This window comes from Somniosus microcephalus, chromosome 14 (assembly GCF_052327205.1).
Source record: "Somniosus microcephalus isolate GS21.2 chromosome 14, FLI_Smic_1.0, whole genome shotgun sequence".
NCBI lineage: Eukaryota > Metazoa > Chordata > Chondrichthyes > Squaliformes > Somniosidae > Somniosus > Somniosus microcephalus.
Window position 1 is genome coordinate 109,062,890 of NC_141000.1, and position 14,469 is coordinate 109,077,358.

Here is a 14,469-nt window from a genome sequence, read left to right on the forward strand (position 1 = left end):
TGAAACTTGCTGTTGTGTCACTTTTGCTTCATAGGTTTAGAGCAGGTACAGACACAGATTATCTTCAAATCTATAGAGAGATTGCCAACTGCATTCCAGTAATCAGGGAGTAGGCAGGCTTCAACAAGGGCAGTGGCTGAACAGCACACTGAAGAATGTAGCAGAATTTGTTTTAGTTGGGTTGAAATCAAACGGATCTGAAAAGCCTCAGGGTGGAATATCTTGGTAATTGGGTGAGTTGTAGCAGACAGAGATAGTAGGGATAAAGGGAATATACTGTACTCTGATTGGTGGGATGTGACAAAAGGATGTTCCTTAGGGATCTGTACCAGGGCTTCAACTTTTCATCATAGATATTAATAATTTGGATGAAGGAGTAGAGAGTATTTTATCCAAGTTTTCAGATGACACTAATTTAGGAGGGCACAGTGAGTTGTGTGGATGGGAGCAGGAAATTACAAAGGGACATAGACAAATTAAATGAGTCGGTAAAATAATGGCAGTTGGAATTCAATGTGGGATCATCCACTTTGGATCCAAGAAAGACACATTGGAATATTTTCTTGAAGGTGAGAGACGAGGAGCTGTGGAGGAGTAAGGGGATTTGGATGTCCATGTACACAAATCACTAAAAGCTAGTGCACAGGTACAGCAAGTAATCAAAAAGGCTAATGGCGCTTTGGCCTTTATCTCAAGGGGTTGGAATTCAAAAGTGAGGAAGTGATGCTTCAGTACAGAGCCTTGGTCAGACCCCACCTAGAATATTGCATTCAGTTTTGGGCACTGACCCTCAGGAAGGCTATATTGACCATGAAGGGATACAGCGCAGATTCACCAGAATGATACCATGGCTTAGAGGGTGAAATTGTGAGGACAGGTCGCATAAATTTGGTTTGTATTCCCTTGAGCTCAGAAGTTGAGGGGTGATCTAATCGAGTTCTTTAAAATAATAAACAGATTCCTTAGGGTAGATACAGAGAAACTATTTTCTCTGGTGGGGGAATCCAGAACAAGATGGCATAATCTTAAAATTAGAGCTAGGCCGTTTAGAAGCGAAATCAGGAAGCACTTTTTCACACAAAGCGTAGTGGAAGTCTGGAGCTCGCTCCTCAAAAGGCTATGGATGTTGGTTCAATTCAAATTAAGATCACTAGATATTTGTTGGGTAAGGATATCAAGGGATATGGAGTTGAGGTACAGAGCAGCCAGATTGAATTGAATGACTGAACACACTTGAGGGTTACGATAGCAAAATACTGCAGATGCTGGAAATCCGAAATAACAACAGAAAACACTGGAAAAACTCAGCAGGCCAGGCAACATCCGTGAAGAGAGAAACAGAGTTAACGTTTCAGGTCGAAACCCTTCTTCAGAACTGAGAAAAAAACAGGAAATGAAACAGATTGAAAGGCAAGTTGTGGGGCTGAGAAATGGGGAGGGGGTGAAAGAACAAAAGGGAAGGTCTGTGAGAGGTGAAGAGACATTAAGAGATATTCAAGGCAAGACGAGATGGTAATAGGACAGGGAAAGAGGGTTAAATGGCTTACTCCTGTTCCTATTTTTACCATCTTCCTATGTATCTCCCTCTGTAGTTTGTCTCCTTATCTCCTAAAGGCACTGACTCTCACTCAGGCAGAGTTTCGCCCTCCAGTGCCATAACCTAGTAACCATTCTTCGGCTGTGAGCCAAGCATAGTGAGTGCCGATGTACTGATTCAGCATGTGGGGTGGTAGGCATTGGGCACTAGGGTTTTAAAGTCAAATCAGATCCTCACACAGGTGCACTTTCCAGCAAGAGTCACTCGAGAGTGATCCGATGTGGGCACATGGGTTGATTTTTCTTCTTAGCATTGTGGTAGTGAAGCTAATTGCTCGTCCCCTATCTCCATCTTGGGCTGATGTCAGCACAGATTGGGGATTGGATCTGGCTGTTTGGTATGGCTCAGTACCATGCTAGTTAACTGAGAAAGAAAGGACTTCCATTTATATTCTGTTTTATCACATCGCTCAGAAACACCAAAGCATTTCACCCAAAATGAATTGTTTTGAAATGCAGTGGCAAACACTGCAATTATTTTGCACACGGCAAGATTACAAAAAACAGTAATGACTCGAATGTGCAGTTAGTCCTTTGAGGGAATAATGTTAGCCTGGACACCAGGAGAACTCCCTGCACCTCTGCGAATAGTGCCACAGGATCTTTAATATCCACCTGAACCATTGGAACAGGCAGCTATAGGTAGATATCTCATCAAAACCTAAATGAAGAGGAATTCTATTTTGTCAACAACAACAACAATGACAACAACTTGTATTTATATAGCACCTTTAACATAGTAAAACATCCCAAGGCACTTTACAGGAGAGTTATAAAACAAAATTTGACACTGAGCCACATAAGGAGAAATTAGGGCAGGTTGGTCAAAGTGGTAGGTTTTAAGGAGCGTATTAAAGGAGGAAAGAGAGGTAGAGAGGCGGAGCGGTTTAGGCAGGGAATTCCAGAGCTTAGGGCCTAGGCAACAGAAGGCACGGCCACCAATGGTTGAGCGATTATAATCAGGGATGCTCAAGGGGCCAGAATTAGAGGAGCACAGATATCTCGGGGGTTATGGGGCTGGAGGAGATTACAGAGATAGGGAGGGGCGAGGCCATGGAAAGATTTGAAAACAAGGATGAGAATTTTGAAATCGAGGCGTTGCTTAACCGGGAGCCAATGTAGGTCAGCAAGCACAGGGGAGATGGGTGAACGGGACTTGGTGCGGGTTGGGACACGGGCAGCCGAGTTTTGGATGACCTCATGTTTACGTGGGATAGAACGTGGGAGGCCAACCAGGAGTGCGTTGGAATAGTCAAGTCTAGAGGTAACAAAGGCATGAATGAAGGTTCCAGCAGCGGATGAGCTGAGGCAAGGGCGGAGACGGGTGATGTTACGGAGGTGGAAATAGGTGGTCTTAGCTATGGTGCGGATATGTGGTCGTAAGTTAATTTCAGGGTCAAATATGATACCAAGGTTGCGAACAGTGTGGTTCGGCCTCAGACAGATGCTAGGGAGAGGGATGGAGTCAGTGGCTAAGGAACAGTTTGTTTGCCATAGAAAACAGAATCAAATCAGTATGATGAATCTCTTTGTGTGAACTCACAGTAACTTGCCTGACTCCTGTGATGCGTGTGTACTTGTTGTGTTGGACTAAGCTCTTTCTAGGGAAATCAGCAGCACAGTGCTGTGAAACCCCAGACATCTAACGCAGAAAGTCCCCTTCAGAATTGTAACCAGCTCCTTCCTGTTCATCTGATCGTGAGCATGCTGGCTGTGGCTGGTATGACTAAGCTTCATTATCAGTGTGAGAAAGAGGACATTGCAAAGACTTCAGCACGTAAAAGATCAATTATCAGAAAGCGGCAGACATTCACACAGAAAATGATTTTATTTTTAGTATACAGCAGCAGAAATAATGTACTGGTATCTCAACAAAAGTAGAAATGTAGTGACCGAGAGACCCCCTCTAGGAGCCTCAGTTTAAAAAAGCGATGGTTTAAACAGGTTCTGGTTTCAAACTGTTGCCCAATTGTTTAAGGACACTTTTAATACTTTTAGAGCAGAATTATTAAGCATCAAACCAAAATAAAAAGCAGAACTGAAATATTTATCTGTAATAATTGCAACAGTGGCTCATCCTACAATGTATCAGGGCATAATCCAGAGTGGTTTATGTGGGAGTTTTAATTAGGGCCCTGTCACATATTCCAATACAATAGCTTCCAGGTCACTGGTTGGCCACATAGCCTTGAGGAGACGGCATTAGACGTGTGTTTTAGCACTGAGCTGATTTTTTGTTTTGGCTTTGGATTGCACAGACAGGCGCAGTTTGGGTGTGTGCAGCTCAAATGACAAGCTTGGGTGTTGTTGGCACTGTATTTTCTTCCAATGATGCAGTGGTGTCTCAGCATGGCATATTGGTCATTGGTGAGCAATTGTTCGTGAAAATATCTCACACCAGTTGGATATCCTGAGCCATAACACACACAAACCGATCTGTTTTATTTATTAGTAAGATATTTGCACTATTTGTAATTGATGGAGCACATGATCTGTTGCAATGCAAAATCCCATGACAGGCCCTGAACATTTCACCATTTAACAAGACCCAGCGGCAGTTTTTTTTAGCTGATCTGTTAATTTGCCATAGGCAAGTCTTTCTTTCATGCATATATTCAGTTGCTGTTCTGTAATTTTGATCTGTCTGAAATTACAATACAAAGGGGTCGATTTTCACCGGGCAGGAATGGGGTTTGGCACTCCAAAAATCACGGTGCTGGGCTTACCACTTCGTTCCCGTTCCCATCGTTATTTCCAGCCAGTCCTGTTCCAAGCGGGTGCCTCATTAAGACATGTAAATCAGGGACCTATGACATGCATGGGACCCTGATGGAATTTTCAGGTGCCAGTGGGCGAAGTCTCAATTATATATCAGTTTGAGCCATGGTTGGCTGATATGTCTATCATATTGCCTGTTTTAGCACTGTTGTGTAGCATAAACAACCTGCAAGGGGACATAGACAGGCTAAGTAAGTGGGCTGAGATTTGGCAGATGGAATACAATACTGGAAAGTGTGAGGTTATGCACTTTGGCAGGAAAAATCGTAGAGCAAGTTATTATCTTAATGGCAAGAAACTGGAAAGTACTGAAGTACAAAGGGATCTGGGGGTCCTGGTGCACGAAACTCAAAAGGTTAGTATGCAGGTGCAGCAAGTGATTAAGAAGGCCAATGGAATGTTGGCTTTCATTGTTAGGGGGATAGAATATAAAAATAGGGAGGTATTGCTTCAGTTGTACAAGGTATTGGTGAGACCGCACCTGGAATACTGCGTACAGTTTTGGTGTCCGTACTTAAGAAAAGACATACTTGCTCTCGAGTCAGTACAAAGAAGGTTCACTCGGTTAATCCCGGGGATGAGGGGATGGACATATGAGGAGAGGTTGAGTAGATTGGGACTCTACTCATTGGAGTTCAGAAGAATGAGAGGCGATCTTATTGAAACATATAAGATTGTGAAGGGGTTGGATCGGGTGGAAGCGGGGAAGATGTTCCCGATGATGGGTGAAACTAGAACTAGGGGGCATAGTCTTAGAATAAGGGGCTGCTCTTTCAAAACTGAGATGAGGAGGAACTACTTCACTCAGAGGGTGGTAGGTCCATGGAATATGCTGCCCCAAAAAGCTGTAGAAGCTACATCATTACATAAATTTAAAACAGAAATAGACAGTTTCCTAGAAGTAAAGGGAATAAAGGGTTATGGGGAGCGGGCAGGAATTTGGACATGAGTCTAGGTTCGGATCGGTCATGGCCCTGTGGGTAGCGGAGCGGGCCCAGGGGCCGTGTAGCCTGATCCTGCTCCTATTTCGTGTGTCTAATTCTGTTAGATTCAGGAGATGGTTCTGTGATAGTGGATTGGCGGTTAGGATCAGATCGGCGGAGCAGGCTCGAGGGGCCGATTGGCCTACTCCTGCTCCTATTTCTTATGTTCTTATGTTCTTATTGTGGTAAACCACTTTTATCGTTCACTATCGTTACACTATAGTTATCACTGTTGTATTGTTATCACTGTTCTCACTGTTGTATCACTATACGAGGTCGCCTCTTGTCGCGCTGTTATACCTGGGCTGACCACCTCCGACTCCGCCCATGGCTCCACCTACCTGCCCAGGTATAAAGGTAGTCGACTGGCTGGTATTCCTCCTTGTTGGACCCGATCACCCACGAGGGTGGGCTCTGTTATTTAGTCAATAAAAACCTTTAGTTACGTTCCTAACTCGTCGCTTTTTATTGGATGAATTGATAGGTATATCAATTTTATTGACTAAATTTTAAAGATGTCTACTACTGGCCAGCCAGAAGCCCTCCCAGAAGCACAGCCACAGCAGCTTTCAGACACCGGGCTACACCAGCCACACCAGCCGGCTTGGCTTAAAGCCCTCAAACCACCGTACCTGGATCTAAACCCACAGGCAGCAAACTCAGCCCTCGACTTCAAACACTGGCTGGGCTGCTTCGAATCCTACCTGGAAGAATCCGGCGTCCCTCAGAGATCCAAACTAAGAGTTCTGAACGCCCAAGCGAGCCCGAGAGTATACGCACTCATCCAGGACACGACTACATACGAGGCCGCTATCAACCTACTGAAACAGCAGTACCGGAGCCCGGTAAATTACATGTACACCAGGCACCTCCTAAGATCCCGCCCGCAACAGCCAGGAGAGTCTGTAGCTGAATTTTTACGGGCGCTAAGAGCACTCGGCAGGAACTGTGACTTTAAAGCGGTGACGGCTGTTGAAAATACGGAAGATAATATCCGCGATGCCTTTGTGAAAGGCCTACGGTCCGACCACTCACGGCAAAGACTGCTTGAAGCTAAAGACCTCGACCTGGACAAAGCTGAAGCCCTCGCTCTCTCCCTAGAGGTGGCCCATCAGGACCAGGAGGCGTTTTCCAGGTACTGCTCGCGACCCTGGGACTCGGGCCCGACCCCTACCGCAATACCCTTCGCAGCGCCGCCCCCGGGACCTACCTCAGCGTCGGCGTCCCGGACCCGACCGGGACCGCCACCCCCGGTACCGGCTCCGACATCGGGCACCCGCGATCGGGCCGCCGGCTGCTTCTTTTGCGGCCAGGAGAAGCACCCGAGGTCGCGCTGCCCAGCCAGGAACTCTACCTGCTCAACCTGCAGGAAGAAAGGCCACTTCTCTAAGGCCTGCAGGAGCGGATCTTCAGAGGCCAGCAGTGCCTCATGCGAACTGTGGGGGCGGCCATCTTCTTTCAAGGCAACTGAGGCCAGCATCCCCACACGTGAGTCATGGGGGCGGCCATCTTTGATCAAGGCAACCGACCCCAATAGTGCCTCATGTGAGTTATGGGAGCAGCCATCTTCTCCGCCATTTTGTCCTACCTCGTGGGAGACGCCATTTTACCCACCACGCCCGACTGCCACCGGGCCTCCGGACCCGACGACCGCCTCGCCCGCAGACGACAACGACTCGCTTACCTACACACTAGCCTCCGTCACTCTGGATCAAGCCCGCCCACACCACCTGTCCAAGTCGATGATGGACATCAAAGTAAACGACCACGCCACGACCTGCCTGTTCGACAGCGGAGGCACGGGGAGCTTCATCCACCCAGACACGGTGAGCCACTACTCCCTCCCTGTCCTGCCAACGCGCAACCGAATCTCGATGACATCGAGGTCCCACGCCACGGACATTAGCGGCTACTGTGTTGTGACCTTGTCGGTTAAGGGTACGGAGTATAAACATTTTAAACTCCTCATCCTCCCCCAGCTCTGCGCTGCCGTCCTACTAGGGCTGGACTTCCAATCCCACCTCCAAAGTGTAACCCTAGCATACGGTGGACCCCTCCCCCCACTCACAGTCGACAACCAGCGAATGTTAAACCGCCCACCGCGTAACACCTGCAGCCTATCCACCCTCAAGGTGCCGCCACCTTCCCTGTTCGCTAACCTCACCCCCGACTGCAAACCCGTCGCTACCAAGAGCAGGCGGTACAGCGCTGGGGACAGAGCCTTCATTAGCTCTGAGGTGCGGCGCCTCCTGAAAGAGGGCATTATCGAGGGGAGCAACAGCCCCTGGCGTGCCCAGGTCGTGGTCGTTAAGACCGGCGATAAAAATCGCCTGGTCATCGACTACAGCCAGACCATAAACAGATACACCCAGCTGGACGCATACCCCCTTCCCCGCATATCTGACATGGTCAATCAGATTGCACAATACCGCGTATTCTCGACCATCGACCTTAAGTCGGCCTACCACCAACTCCCTATCCACCCCGAGGACCGCCAGTACACCGCCTTCGAGGCGAATGGGCGCCTATACCACTTCCTTAGGGTCCCCTTCGGTGTCACCAACGGGGTCTCGGTCTTCCAAAGGGAGATGGACCGGATGGTTGACCAGAACGGACTGCAGGCCACATTCCCCTATCTAGATAACGTCACCATCTGCGGCCGCGACCGGCAGGACCATGACGTGAATCTGGAGAAATTCCTCCGTACGGCCCAATGGCTGAACCTCACCTACAATAAGGAGAAATGTGTGTTTAACACCTCGCGCCTTGCCATCCTTGGCTGTGTAGTAGAGAACGGACTCATCGGCCCCGACCCCGAAAGAATGCGCCCCCTCATGGAGCTACCCCTCCCCCACTGCCCTAAGGCACTTAAGAGAACCCTGGGGCTCTTCGCCTACTATGCCCAATGGGTGCCCAATTATGCGGACAAAGCCAGACCCCTCATGAAGTCCACATCCTTCCCCCTCACGGAGGAAGTGTGCGCGGCCTTCTCCCTCATCAAGGGAGACATAGCCAAGGCCACAATGCACGCAGTGGATGAGTCCATCCCCTTCCAAGTGGAGAGCGATGCATCCGACTTCGCCCTAGCCGCTGCCCTTAACCAGGAGGGGAGGCCGGTGGCCTTCTTCTCAAGGACCCTACAGGGCCCCGAGATCCGACACTCGTCGGTCGAGAAGGAAGCCCAGGCAGTTGTGGAGGCGGTACGGCGCTGGAGGCATTACCTGGCAGGCAAACGATTTACCCTCCTCACCGACCAACGTTCGGTTGCTTTCATGTTTAATAACAAGCTGAGGGGCAAAATCAAGAATGACAAGATCTTGAGGTGGAGAATCGAGCTATCCACCTACGATTATGATATCTTGTACCGGCCAGGTAAGCTGAACGAACCCCCTGATGCTCTTTCACGAATTACATGCGCCAGCGCGCATATTGATAGACTTCAGACCCTCCACAACGACCTCTGCCACCCCGGGGTCACCAGACTTTACCATTTCATTAAGGCCCGCAACCTGACCTACTCCATCGAGGAGGTCAGGACCATGACCAGGAACTGCCAGACCTGCGCCGAGTGCAAACCGCACTTCTATAGGCCGGACAGAGCAAGCCTGATCAAGGCCACCCGCCCCTTCGAGCGCCTGAGCATCGACTTTAAGGGGCCTCTACCGTCATCTGACCGCAATGTGTACTTCCTCAACATCGTTGATGAGTACTCCCGTTTCCCTTTTGCCTTCCCCTGCCCAGACATGACCAGTACCACGGTCATCAAGTGCCTGAACGACCTCTTCGCCTTGTTCGGGTTCCCGAACTATATACATAGTGACCGGGGCTCCTCCTTCATGAGCGAGGAACTCCGTCAGTTCCTACTAGCGAGAGGTATTGCAGCAAGTAGGACCACCAGCTACAACCCCCGAGGGAACGGCCAGGTGGAAAGAGAGAACGCGACGGTATGGAAGGCCATCCTCTTAGCCTTAAAGTCTAAGGGCCTCCCAACCTCCCGCTGGCAGGAAGTCCTCCCGACAGCGCTGCACTCCATCCGGTCACTACTTTGCACTGCCGTTAACGCCACCCCCCATGAACGAATGTTTGTTTTCCCCAGGAAGTTGACTACGGGAACCACTCTACCAACCTGGCTGACCTCTCCGGGGCCCGTCTTGCTGCGAAAGCACGTGAGGGCCCATAAAACGGACCCCCTGGTCAAGAGGGTGAACCTCCTGCACGCCAACCCCCAGTACGCCTATGTGGCTTACCCAGACGGGCGGGAGGACACTGTCTCCTTACGAGACCTCGCACCCTCGGGCACTCCGGAGACACCACCTTTACCCCCCCCCACCACCCCCCCAATTCCAGCCCAGGTAGACGGCATGCCGGAACCCCACGAGCCTTCGCCGACCACGCAGACACCAGCATTAACACCGGATAATGCAGCACCACCGCTGCGACGATCGGAGAGGCTTACGAGGCCTCCGGACAGACTGACATACCAGAACTGGTAGTGCACTTCACCCCGCCGGACTCAAATCTAAACAAGGGGTGAATGTGGTAAACCACTTTTATCGTTCACTATCGTTACACTATAGTTATCACTGTTGTATTGTTCTCACTGTTCTCACTGTTGTATCACTATACGAGGTCGCCTCTTGTCGCGCTGTTATACCTGGGCTGACCACCTCCGACTCCGCCCATGGCTCCACCTACCTGCCCAGGTATAAAGGTAGTCGACTGGCTGGTATTCCTCCTTGTTGGACCCGATCACCCACGAGGGTGGGATCTGTTATTTAGTCAATAAAAACCTTTAGTTACGTTCCTAACTCGTCGCTTTTTATTGGACGAATTGATAGGTATATCACTTATGTTAACCAGCAATCCTTCAGATTTCAAAGTGTCAGCCTTGGCTCTGTTGGTAGCACTCTTGTCTCTGAGCCAGAGATTTGAGCACAAAAATCTAGGCTGACACTCCAGTACAGTACCGAGGGAGTGCTGCACTGTTGGAGATGCCGTCTTTCGGATGAGACGTTAAATCGAGGCCCCATCTGCCCTCTTCAGGTGAATGTAAAAGATCCCATGGCACTATTTTGAAGAGGAGCAGGGCAGTTATCCCCGGTGTCCTGGCCAATATTTATCCCTCAACCACATCATTAAACAGATTATCTGGTCATTAACACATTGCTGTTTGTGGGAGCTTGCTGTGTGCAGATTGGCTGCTGCGTTTCCTACATTACAAGAGTGACTATAATTCAAAGGTACTTCATTGGCTGTAAAGCACTTTGGGATGTCCTGAGGTTGTGAAAGGTGCTATATAAATACAAGTCTTTTCTTTCAAAGTTCCAAAGCAATGAGACTGTATTGGTCCTTGACCTATAGTCCCCTGGCGAATGTTGAGCTTCGGATCTTCCACACTTGTGAAAGATTATCATTAACTCTCTGTCTATGTACATTGGTGTTGATACCATTAACAATAGCAGTGATACAATCCAGTCGCGCTTTCCCTTTGTCATAACAACTGCAACTCCTCCCATGCCACAAGCAGCTCAGGCACAATGGCAGTGCGACAACCTGGAGCTGCAACTACAATAACAGCGCCCCTAATTAGATCTTCTGATGCACTTCAGTTAGTTCCTGCACTGCTGTTTCATTCTCACAGGTTCAGCTGCCACTTCCCTCCAGCAACCGTGCCAACATTTACTACACCTCCTGTACAAATACAATTTCATCCAAGCTCGGCTGACACGCCCAACACAGTATTTTTTTGTGCACCTATCTAAATGCTTTCAAAGGAGAGTGGAGAGTATTCCATCACACTCCTGACTTGTGCCTTGTAGCTGATGGAATGGTCCATTTACCCATTATAAAAATGAGTTAACTTCATATCACTTTCAGTGTGTGAGTGCATTGAGTCACATACAACAACAACAACTTGTATTCATATAGCACCTTTCACGTAGTAAAACGTCCCAAGGCGCTGCACAGGACACCTCCTGTACAAAGACAAAAAAATACATAGAGCAGGTTCCCCGTCTTGAGTTAGTTGGTATCAACTGTCCTCAAAGCCCCTTAATAGGACAATCATTCAGGGCCCCCATTCCTGATCACTAGCCCATCACCTTTGCTGGAAAGTGTAAGTGTACGGAAGTTGAGTGAGGAGAGGATGGGTTGCGATGCTTTCCACAGTCAAATAGCTTTCCGCTATTCACTGTAAGCACACACAAAGCAAAGCTTTGGCCACCAGTACCTTTGGAGCGAAACCTTAATGTGAGACCTCACCTGTAGTGTATGTACCTTTAAGAGAGAACTACTTTTACAGCTCCTGCATACTGTAGTACCGGCAGTGACCACACCTGTATATAAGCCTTGAGCATGCCTCTGTACTCCCAGTCTTGAGACTACCCTACTCCAGTAAACACCTGTTGATTGTTAAGTTACAGCATCCGTGTAGTTATTGGAAAACATCATACTCTCAGAATCACGGATCTAACAGTGGCGACGAGTGTCGATTTGAATCTACCTGCAACTCTGCATTTCCCTTCGAGACGTGGTCCAGTCTTCTACCTCGTTGTCGAAAGCAGTGATACTGCCACTTTTCGGCATCTTGGGTGATTTAAAATGGCGCCTCCCGCGCTTTTTCTTCTTCACCAATGGATTAAAATGGCGCCTCCCGCGCTTTTCCTTCTTCCCCAATGGAATAAAACGGCGCCTCCCGCGCTTTTCCTTCTTCCCCTTGCTGCCACGCTGCTCCTAGCGTTCTGCAGGGTAATGGCGGCGACCCGCGGCTTCGGCGCGTCTCACTTTTCCTTCCCCTTGTTTTATTTTCGCTACGCTGCCCAGTTCTTGAGCACCGACCGCGCCCTGTGCGCTCCACCCTCTCTCTCTCTCTTTTCCTCCCGACGACGCTGCGCGGCCCCTTTGCAGAGCCGCTTGATCGAGCTCGAGCCCGCCGCAGTCCGGAAGGGTCAGCGCACTACCTGCTACCAGCACGATTTGCTGGAACACCTTGACTGGGGAGCCAAGCCCAGCTCTCCACAGCCTCTCCTGCAACTCTCCGAACTCCGATGGATCCTTGGGCGGTTGCCTGCAGTCAACGCCTGTTGTTCTGACTTCGACCTCCAAAAGCTTCTTCTCAGGGAAAGATCCCCGTGAGGTGATGCAGTACTGCAGGTGAGTTCAAACCTGCTCGTCGCCACTGTAGTGTCCGCGCCTTAATAATACACGGGCTGCAGGAGAACAATAAAACAGGTATTTAAGACTGATGTACAGAAGCCTGCTATGGCTTTATATACAGGGGTGGTCACTGCCGGTACTGCAGTATAGAATCAGTTCTTCTCTTAAAGGTACATACACAACAGAGGCAGACCGTCGGGCTGAAGGGCTTGGAGGGTTCTAGATGTTCGGTATTCAGGTGAGTGATGGGTGCATGAGTGCAGAGGTAAGTGTGTTTGGTGTGTGTAAAGTGTTTAAATAAGTTTTACTTACGTTTACTTACTAATACAGGCTTCCTTCCTTCAGTTCTCGGGAGTCCCTCATCTCACCGGCACAGAAAGCAGAATGGCCGCGAGCTGTCAAAAGCTGCAGCCTCTGCTTTCTGTTCTGGAGAGATCTCTAAATCAGCCTGAGAGGAAGGAATTAACTTAGAGTACAGATTGTCAGTGTTTGACAGCTTCAAAGAGCTGTCAAACGCAGATATTTCATCTGTCAAAAGCTCTTGACAGATGAAATGTCTTTCTGTGACATCACCTGTTGCCGGGTGGCTCTTAATTGGCCTGCTGAGCCCGCTGGGTGGGTTTAACAAGGTCAATCAAGTGAAAATTGAGTGGGTTGGCCACAACTCGATGGAGGCAGGACTACAACCCCAAAAGTGGGAGTCCCACCTCCTACTCCCCTCCATTGATAAAATCCAGCCCTTTATGTCTATCTTCACAGAAGAAGACACAAAAAACTTCCCGGAAATAGTGGACAACCAAGGGGCTAGCGAGAATGAGGAACTGAAGGATATTAGTATTAGTAAAAAAGTAGTACTGGAGAAATTAATGGGACTGAAAGCCGATAAATCCCCTGGACCTGATTGTCTTCATCCTAGGGTTTTGAAAGAGTTGGTTATAGAGATAGTGGATGCATTGGTTGTCATTTTCCAAAATTCTATAGATTCTAGAACGGTTCCCATGGATTGGAAGGTAACAAATATAACCCCACTATTTAAGAAAGGAGGGATGAGAGAAAATGGCAACAAACCCTGTTGCAGCTTCTAAACAGTCGGCTGTACCTTGCAAGCATCTCTGTAGCTTAGCAACAGCTTCAGCGAGACCTTGCAGAGCCTGACTGGTGAAAAAAAAGCAACGAAAAGAAAAAAAACCTAACGAAACGGCTCCTGATTTTTGCCGGTGGATCAAGCATTCTGGACAGTTAACCTCCGGATAAACCAAAGTTTCCTGTAAAAACAGAAATGGTGGAGATACTCAGCAGGTCAGGCAGCATCTGTGAAGAGAGAGAGTTAACGTTTCAGGTCGATGACCTTTCGTCAGAACTGGAAAAAAAGCAGGAAATGGAACAGATTTTTAAGCAAGTGTAGGGGCTGGGAAAGGGAAGGTCTGTGATAGGATAGAAGGCGGAAGAGGTTAAGAGATATTCAAGGCGAGAGGAGGTGGTAATGGGACAGGCTAAGAAACAAAGGATGGCTCTAGATGAAGTGTGAATTGCGCTGGCAGAATGAAAAGTATGGATGAAAAATATATATATGATAGAGGCCGAGGTTATGATCTGAAATTGTTGGACTCTATGTTGAGTCCAGAAGGCTGTAAAGTTCAAATTTGACAGTTTCTTTTAAAAGCACATTTGCTCAACAAATGTTTGCTGCCTTTTAGTAAAGCACATCAAAGCATATTCCATGTCCACTTATCAGTGAAAGACAGTCTATTACATTCACCAACTTTATTTCACTTTGAAAAACCTTCTGGCCTAGCAAAGCATTTTAATATATACCAAAATTAAGAATTAAAGGGTCTGTATATACTTAATCCTTATATATTAAGAGATTAGAAAAAAAAATTATGCATCGAGTGGTTAGGATCTGGAATGCACTTCCTGAAAGGGTGGTGGAGACAGACTCAATCTTATTTTTCAA